This window comes from Marmota monax, unplaced genomic scaffold, assembly GCF_021218885.2.
Source record: "Marmota monax isolate L192 unplaced genomic scaffold, Marmota_monax_Labrador192_F-V1.1 WCK01_AAM20220418_F8-fsc00062, whole genome shotgun sequence".
In the NCBI taxonomy this organism is placed as follows: Eukaryota; Metazoa; Chordata; class Mammalia; order Rodentia; family Sciuridae; genus Marmota; species Marmota monax.
In genome coordinates this window covers 9,614,540-9,624,003 of record NW_026695221.1, presented here as the reverse complement: position 1 = coordinate 9,624,003, position 9,464 = coordinate 9,614,540, and positions in this window count along the sequence as shown.

Genomic DNA, 9,464 nt, shown 5'->3' with positions numbered 1-9,464 from the left:
GCCACAGCAGTTCAAAGGCAGAGTGACACCCAAACAAGAGAGCAGCCCTTAATCCCCCACGGAAAGATGAGAACAGAGGCTCAGACCCAGGAGGGGGACTGCTGGGCTTTGTTCAACCAGGATTGAAAGCCCAGCCTATTGAGAGGCTGGGACTTTGAGACACAGACCCCGAGGGGCAGTTGCCAAGTTGAAGGCAGCCCAAGGCTGCCAGCTTTCGCTTCTTTAGTTCTGAGTTTGGCAGTAATGAGGCAAAGGGCTGGGACTTTTAACTGGCTGGGTCAAAAAGGTTTCCTTATTAAACAAACAGTGTGGGGGTGGGGGCGGGGGTGTCTAAGCTTGGAACAAGAGCTTCCAGGAAAGAGGCTGAGCAGAGGCCTGTTTAGCCCCCACTACTGAGACCCTGGGCTCTTCACCTCTGTCCAACCCAGCTCCTGCCCATCTTCACCACAGGTTGAAGGGGGAAACCTAAAGAAACATCCAGTGGGCCAGAAAGGTTTGGAATGACAGTTAGCTGGGTGAGGAGCCTGCCTCAGACTGGTTCTTGACCTATAGGTCAGCCCCTGGGATAAGGTAAATGGGAAGGGCAGAACTCAAATCAGTGGGCAGACAGCCTGGGGGTCAGTGTCCCTCTTTAGAAAGGTTCCATGTGCTGTGCTATGGTCCCATGCTGTCCAGTGTCTAAGGCCTGTACCTTTCGGGTGTTTTTCAATTGCTGGTCAGCCTTTGCTGGTGACCTCAGGCTTAAGAGCTGATGCCCAGGGGCCAAAGGGTAGGGGATGGTCCAAGCTCTGTGAGGGTCTCCTAGCCTCTCATCCACACATCTCAATCAGAACAGCTTCTTTTCTATTTGCTTGTTGTATCTTCCATATGAGATTTTATCTGAAGACACAATTAAAGAACCCAGAAAGTTCAAAAGGCACTGCCCTACCAGAAAAGATGTTCTGGAGGGGAAACTTACCCATCGACAGTCTCATAACACTGCCCCTGCAGAGTTGGCATCCAAATCCATGTCAGTCAAGGAGTGCTTATGAAGCACCTTAATTATATGCCCATTAGTTTCATAAAATATTTAGAGTCACACAGAGATTTATACAATAAAATAGGTGTCAATAGAAATGAAGATAAATAATTAGGACCAGAGAAAACATACATGAAATGAAATCAAGACTAGGGAAGAGAAACATGCATGGACAGAGGATAAACCTATGTATTTATTGTTGTTATTGTTTTGTTATTATTATTATTATTATTCCAAGGATTGAACCCAGAGGTACTTAAACACTGAGCCACATTCCCAGCCCTTTTTAATATTTTATTTAGAGATAGGGTCTCACTGAGTTGCCTAGGGCCTTACTAAATTTCTGAGGCTGACTTTGAACTTGCAATCCTGCCTTAGGCTCAGGACGGATTACAGGTGTGTGCAACTGTGCCCTGTTGTATTTACTGTTATAGATTCCAAATAAGTTTCTAAGCTTTCTGGAAGACAAATCTGGAAAGGGCCTGGAGGAGAGGAGAAAGGAAGCCAGAAAGAGAAGGAGGGAGAGAAACAGAGTGGAGAGAAAATAAAATAGAAAGTGGGAGAGAGAAAGAAAAAAAAAGAGAGAGAGAGATCTCGTATCAAACTCTTTGTACCTGAATGGAGAAAATATGCCAGATAGTTGGGGTAAGCCAAACTTTTTTCTAGCTATAACTTGTAGAAGAAATTTCTTACAATGAACTTATATAGGAAGTACTGAGTAATAGAATTGACAATGTCTTTGGTTGACTATCTATGGTAATAAGACTCCTGTGACTGATTCTAGGGTTAGGTAGCAGAACTAAATGCATTATCAAAATTGGAAAATGACATTCTTCACAGAATTAGTAAAAAATAATCCTTAAATTCACTTGGAAGAATAAAAGACCCAGAATAACCAAAGCAATACTGAACAAGAAGAGCTCTATAGGAGACATCACAATATTCTGATCTGAAATTATACTACAGAGCTATAGAAACAAAGACATTATGGTATTGGCATCAAAATAGGCATGAATATCAATGGAATAGAATAGAAGACACCAAGACAAACCCATATACATACAGCCATATGATACTTGGCAAAGGTGCCAAAAATATATATTGGACAAAAACCAGCTTTTTAAACAAATGGTGCTGGGAAAACTGGATAGCCATATGTAGAAGAATGAAACTCTCTCTCTCTCTCTCTCGCCCTGCAAAAAAAGTCAAATCACAGTGGATCAAAGACTTTAGAATTAGAGCAGAAACCTGGAAATGACTAGAAGAAAACAGAGGGTTGGCCAGGTGTCATGGCACACACCTGTAATCCCAGCGGCTTAGGAGGCTGAGGCAGGAGGACCACAAGTTCAAAGCCAGCTTCTGTGACTTAGCAAGGCCCTCAGCAGCTTAGTGAAATCTGCCCCCAAATAAAAGATAAAAAGGGCTGAGGATGTGGCTCAGAGTCCCTGGGCTCAATCCCTTGTTGGGGGTGGGGGGGAGAAGAAGAAGGAGGAGGAGGAGGAGGAGAAAACATAGGGTCAACACTCCGTTACATATTGGTACTGGTACCAACTTCTTTAACAAGATCCTTAAAACTCAAGAAATAAAACCAAGAATCAATAAGTGGGATGCCATCAAATTTATTTATTTATTTATTTATGAGAGAGAGAGAATTTTTTAATATTTATTTTTTAGTTTTTGGTGGACACATATCTTTATTTTTTTTATGCGGTTCTGAGGATTGAACCTAGCGCCCCGCGCATGCCAGGCAAGCGCGTTACCGCTTGAGCCACATCCTCAGCCCACCATCAAATTTAAAAGCTTCTGGACAGCAAAGGAAATGATTGAGAGCATGAAGGGAGAGCCTACAGAATGGGAGAAAATCTTTGCCACCTACTCCTCTGACAGGGATATCTGACAATATTCAGAACATATAAAGAATTCAAAAAACTTAATACCAAAATAATAATAATAATAATAATAATAAATAACACACTCAACAAATGGGCAGAAGAACTAAATAGACATTTCTCAAAAGAAGAAACACAAATATCCAACAAATATATGAAAAATGTTCAACATCTCTAGCAATCAGGTAAATGCAAATCAAAACTACACTAAGATTTCATCTCACTCCAGTCAGAATGGCAATGATCAAGAACACAATAATAAATGTTGGAAAGGATGGAGGAAAAAGAGACACGCATCCATTGTTGGTGGGACTGCAGATTAGTACAACTACTCTGGAAAGATTCCTCAAAAAACTAGTACTAGAACCATCAAATGACCCAGCTATCCCACTCCTTGGTATTTATTCAGAAGAAATAAAATCCACATATTATAGCCATTCAGCCACCTCAATGTATATAGCAGCACAATTCATGACAGCTGAATTATAGAATATCAATCCAAATGCCCATCAACAGACACTGGATTAAGAAATTGTGGTATATGTACACAATGGAATTTTACTCAGCCATAAAGAAGAATAAAATTATGGCATTTGTTGGTAAATGGACAGAAATGGAGGACATCACACTAAGTGAAATAAGCCAGTCTCAGAAAATCAAGGGTCAAATGTTTTCTTTCATAGGTGGAAGCTAGAGCAAAATAAAAGAAGAAGGTGAGGACTGGATATCATAAAGATACAAGATCAGTAGAGTAGAAGAAGGAGATCAAGAAGGAGAGGAGAGGGATGGGAAAGGAAAAGAAACCTCTTATAAGGGAAATTAGAGCTTACCCCCATTGGGAAATTCTGGAGTATTGAACAGATTCAGAGTCAACCTATTTGAGTGTGGAAGCAGCTAGAGTATTTATATCAATCATTGGCTGAGGGCTGACCAATTCCCATCAGTCATTATTTAAGGGCTATTTTGGAGATTATTAATTCCTTGGCCCGTCTAGCCTACCTGCAGGTTTCAGCAGGCAAAGAAAGCCCTCAGGCAAAGAGATGCAGTTGCCTGCATTTGGAATGTCTGTCAACATGCTTTGAAATGAGGCACAGGCAGGGTACAGACAACATCTGCTACACTCTCTGTCTTGGCCATATCAGACAGAGCACACAAGGCGACACCCTCACTGTTAACAGTCCAAGCTGTCCTGGCTCTTTCCCAAATCAACTGATGCAGGACTTCCAGTTGTTTATAAAGTCTCTCTATAATTACACCTGAGCAAGCATCTTATGGGTGCTCACAAGGCAGTCCACTTGGCTCCCTGGTGGCATCTACTCAGTTCTGCCACCTCTGCTGAGAACTGCTTGTCCTAACTCCCAGGGCAGCTGCATTTTCTTCTGGGCACTGGAGCCATCTCAGGGTAGCAGCTGGACTCTCCAACATCACAACCTATGCTGCACATGACCACCCTTCCCTACACAATTCATGTGACATGGAGTCCTCAGAAGCCCCCAGAACATCACATGTGCTTGCAACAGAAAAAGAGAAAATATCTTTCTCTCCTTACATCATTATGTTCTGTCAGAAATCCAACACAACACAGTCCTGTGTCCCCATATGGATCATGATTGTTATTTATTTATTTATTTATTGAAATAGGGTCTATGTGTTACCTGGGCTTAAACCATCCTCCTACCTCAGCCTCCTAGGTAGCTGGGATTATAGGAACATGCCACTGTGTCCAAGTGATCATGATTTTAAGGAAGCCAACTCTTTTGATTTTTACCATGAAGTTCCCCTTCTTCCAGTTAGTCCTGACACAGCAGAAACAAACTCAAAGAATACTGTATACAAGATTATCCCTCCTGTCTAACAAGCTACGTGTAGAAGTGCCCTCTTCTCCCCTTATAACACCAAGCTTTGTTGCTGGATCCAACTGGTCTCCCTCTCTCCTCCCTTGGGATTATTTCCTTGGAGGACCTTCATCCTTTGTGCACATAGAGGGCTTGCCCCAGTAGTTTCCCAACTTTTCTTTTATATGTCTCAAATTGTAGTGACAGATACAGTTTTGAACAGAACTGGAGCTGCTCCAGAAAGATAAGAATTTTAAATTTGCTAAATAGATAAATTCCATATTCTTCGAGAATCTGTCATAAATGTCACTGGGTTTTTGTTTGTTTGGTTTTGGTACTGGGGATTGAAACTAGAGGTACTTTATCAATGAGCCACATCCTGCCATTTTCATTTCTTATTTTGAGACAGGGTCTTGCTATGTTGCTAAGGCTGGCCTGGAACTTTTGATCCACCTGCCTCAGCCTCCCAAGTTACTGGGATTACAGGACTGCACCACTGCACCCAGCTATAAATGTCTCCTTTGATAGATACTAGATGGCAGATACTTCAATATTATGTTGCATAAAGAGATCCTGGAGTGTTAATATCCTTTACTGATCATATTTTGGGATACTAATTGCATGGGTAGCAATTTTGATTGTTTTTAAAGTGTCTCACCAAGCTCTCACCTGTGCAGAGGGTCATTCCACTTCGGTACAGAGGAAGACTATTTGGTATAGAGGAAGCCTAGAGGCATACCGATGGGTAAAGACAGAATTTTTTTTCTTAAGATACCATTTTTATTTTTTATTTTCTAAAGCTAAGAGTCTCACCAGGTAGGAGCAGTGGCGCATGCCTGTAACCCCAGAGGCTCCAGAGGCTGAAGCAGGAGGATCACAAGTTCAAAGCCAGCCTCAGCAAAATCAAGGCATTAAGCAACTCAGTGAGACTCTGTTTCTAAATAAAATACAAAATAGGGCTGGGATGTGGCTCAGCGGTCGAGTGCCCCTGAGTTCAATCCCTGGTACCTTAATAAATAAATAAAGCTAAGAGTCTCACGTGTAATATACCAATAAAAGTATGGAAAAAATAAAATTGATATGGCTATCCTAAAAAAGTGTCCATCTATAGATAATACTGGATCAGGTTATTAGAGTACACATTTTTAAAAAATTATTATTTAAAAAATCAGGGGGAGGAAAAAAAGGGATCAAAATGTTGTTATGGTTTAGAATGTTCTAAATTGATATTTTTAGAATTTAAAAATATTGAAAGATTTAAAATGTGTATAATGATACTTCAATTAAGAAATAGTCCCTGTGGACTTTGATTCCAATGCTGGTACTAAAATGCAGATTTTATATGAACACCAGCAACTAGGGATCTATACTCTTCTCAAGTAATCATTGAGTCAAAGCTAATAAAACCCTCATGCAATTCTATATTGGTTTCAACAGATTCCTTTACAATGATCGAGAGTAGATCAGTGATCAATAATGGAGTGATTATGCCTGAGAACTCCAACTACTCCCTAAGAAAACACAAAACTACAATGTGCTAGAAGAAAATATGCATAATTTTATTTAATACCATTTACTTTATTTTATTTCTGTAACAGAAAGGATGTTTCATATTGTCCAATGCTACCAAAAAGGAAAAAAAAAAAGTTTGAATAAGCTAGAAAGAAGTTGTGGAGTCTTCCTTCAATTAAAGGAAAATTTCTGTGTCCTGGACCCCCAAGCAGGAGCTAAACTTTGAACTGTTGAATAGTTCTTCTCCAAGTCCAGCTGAGACCATTGGCATTTGAAGAAGACAGGCTAAGGGGCATGCTAGTCACTTGTATTATAAACAGAATACATGTGTGACATCTAAGTTGCCTAGTTTTAGGGAAACGGAATGAGTCTAATGATGGTTCTATTACCTTCTGGCAGTGGGGCCTTGGCAAAATCATTTAACTATTCGTTCTCTCATTTGGAGAAAGAGGATAATAACAGACTCATATGGATTACAGATAATACATATAATATGCCATCTTTCTTTCTAATGCACAGGAAAAGCACAGCAAAAGAAACTGTGGTTCTCATTACCAGATGAGGAGTCCTTTAAATGGAGATATGGTTCTGTTTGACATGACCCAGGAGTACAGTCAGGGGACCTCAGGTCTTGGCATCTAACCATGCTTGGAAAGACTTAAAGTTTTTAATCAATTTAGCAACTTAGGAGGGCATTTAGAATTAATTTTCTCATAGAGTCACTAGAGCGTTGCTCCAAGTTAGCTATTCTAAGGGAGCATATTTGAGATTTTTCTGTAGCTGTGTATGTTAGTTGACTGGCAACTCTCCCCCACTGGACATTGTCAAGGTCCAAATAAATTCGATCATTCCTTATAGTCAGATTTTGCAAATGGAATTCATGTATCCTGAGGGAAGCATTCAACATGCCCCAGGGGTACATAAAGCCACAGAAGAAAAATGGCTCATTTTCTAAAGAATCCTTTTTATTTGAAACTTTTAGGGAAACTATAAGTAATTTAACAGATAAGTAATTTGCCAGATGTAGATTTATCACAAAATTTTAAGATAAAATATGAGACTTGGAATTTCATGCTAATGACAAACTACATCAGGTATGAGTCTGATACCTCAAGCTACACAGAAGGTTCCCATTGCTGGAGGACAATTGATTCTAAAAAAAATGATTCTGGAAAGTGAATCCACTTAAAATGAGGACTAAATATTCCATAGTAATTACTAGGGGGAAAATGTTGGTTAGAATTTTATGCTGAAAACTAGACAAAAAGATATATTTAAAAAAACTGCTTACTGCAAAGGATCCTACTTTCCCACAAGGTTTAGATAAGATCTATGGATGAACCATTTGCCTATGACAAGGCCAGTCATAGATTTATGACAGAGATTTCAGAGACAGAAGATTTATCTGTCTCACCAAAACTCCCACCCTCATACACACCCATGCATACATCTCCTGCCCCCACTCTGCAATTTCCCCAGTATAATTAGACCATAATCTTCATTAGATCAACATTCAATATTTACCTTAGCATGAATATATAAACACTTTTCACAGCCAAGTCATGAGTGTATAATGATTATTTTCCTTTTCCTGCTAAATTTTCTTCCTAGAGTTAAAAATCATTTCGGTTTTATTTATTTGTTTTGCTTTCTACATATTTGTTGTTAATTTATTCCTAGAGTCTCCTCAGATTGAGCAATGCCCTTTCAACTATCTTAAAATGTTAAGATGCCTTAGATATTCTACCATTCATTTTGTTGAAGAGGTCACATTTGGGTCTTCTTGCTGGTCTTGTTGGATTGAAACTCCCTAGGCAGCTGCTAAGCTGTTAGCTTCCATTCTCTTTTGCCGTCTATGAAGCTTCCCTTTTCCCTTACCCGGAGTCTTCTTTTCCCTGGGAGCCATGTCTACCATCTTTATTTTTGGTGGAATATATCCTTCCTGAGATAGAGTTCATAGGAGACAAATGTGGAGACTGCATATTGGAAGATGCCTCCATTCTTCCCACCTCTCTACTTGAGAGTTTGGGTGAGTAGTGAATTCTGGCTTGGGAGTATCTCACCTTTTTCTATTTTCTGTCTCCAGTGTTGTTGTGGGAAGGCCTACTGCTATTCTGATTTCCTCTTATGAAACCCCTGCTTATTCCTTTTGGAATCTTCTCTTTATTACTAATACCAAAATAAAATTCATGATGATGTTTCTTCCTTTCCTCCTCCTCCTTCTTCTTTTTCTTCATTGATTTTTTTGGGCATTCAGTGAGCTTGATTAGTCTGGAAATTCATGTCTTTAAGACTGGGAAAAATTTCTTGAATTGTGCCTTTAATTATTCTTTTAACATCCATTTTCTCTATTCTGTTTTTAGAATTCCTATAACTTGGATGTTTTCTTGACACATCTTTAATTTTCTTTTTTCCCTCTCTCCTAACACTTCCCTTTATTTTCTGAGTAATTTTCTCAATTTATATTTTAATTATCTAATGATTTTGAAAACTTTCTCCTAGCATACTTCATTTCCAAGAGCTCTTTTTATGTTCCCTGAGAATTTCTTTTTTAATATCATCCCATTCTTGAGTTTTAGATGCAACATCACATCTTCTAAGTATATGTTTTCTTCATACACAGTCTCTGTTTTCTCCAAGATTTTTGTCTTCTGCTGGTTTGGACTTTTGGTTTCAAGTTAGAAGCTTTCTTCAAATGTCTGGTGCTTCTTGGCCCACCACTTATGAACAGAGTACTAACAGGCATGTGGTGGTACTTCCCATAAGCAGGGTTGGTCACTTGTGGATTTCACTGTAGGATGATGTAGCTGGGCCATTCCACTGGGAAACTCTTGATGTCATTTGATAAAGTCATTTTATCAAATCTAATATCTGTCAAACTATCTAGTTTCCTGCTTGGAGAATATAAGTGTAGTTTGCGTTATTCAGAGTAAAAACACTGGCAGTTTCAACATTCAATGTGTAAAAATGCTAAAGTCCCCTATTTTTACATACCTCTAATTGTGCTTTTATCCTGTGGTTTAGAAACTATCTGTTTTACCGTCTCTAGAGAACAGAGGTCTAGTTTTTGTTAGAGATGGAAGCATGAAGAAGAGAGGAATTGAGGTCCACCTGATTTTTGAGCAAACTTTGAGCCAATGTTCTTGGTTTCTGTGCTCATTTTGCTGCTACTTCTTCTAGAAGTCTCTTATCACTAATTCTTGAGTCTTG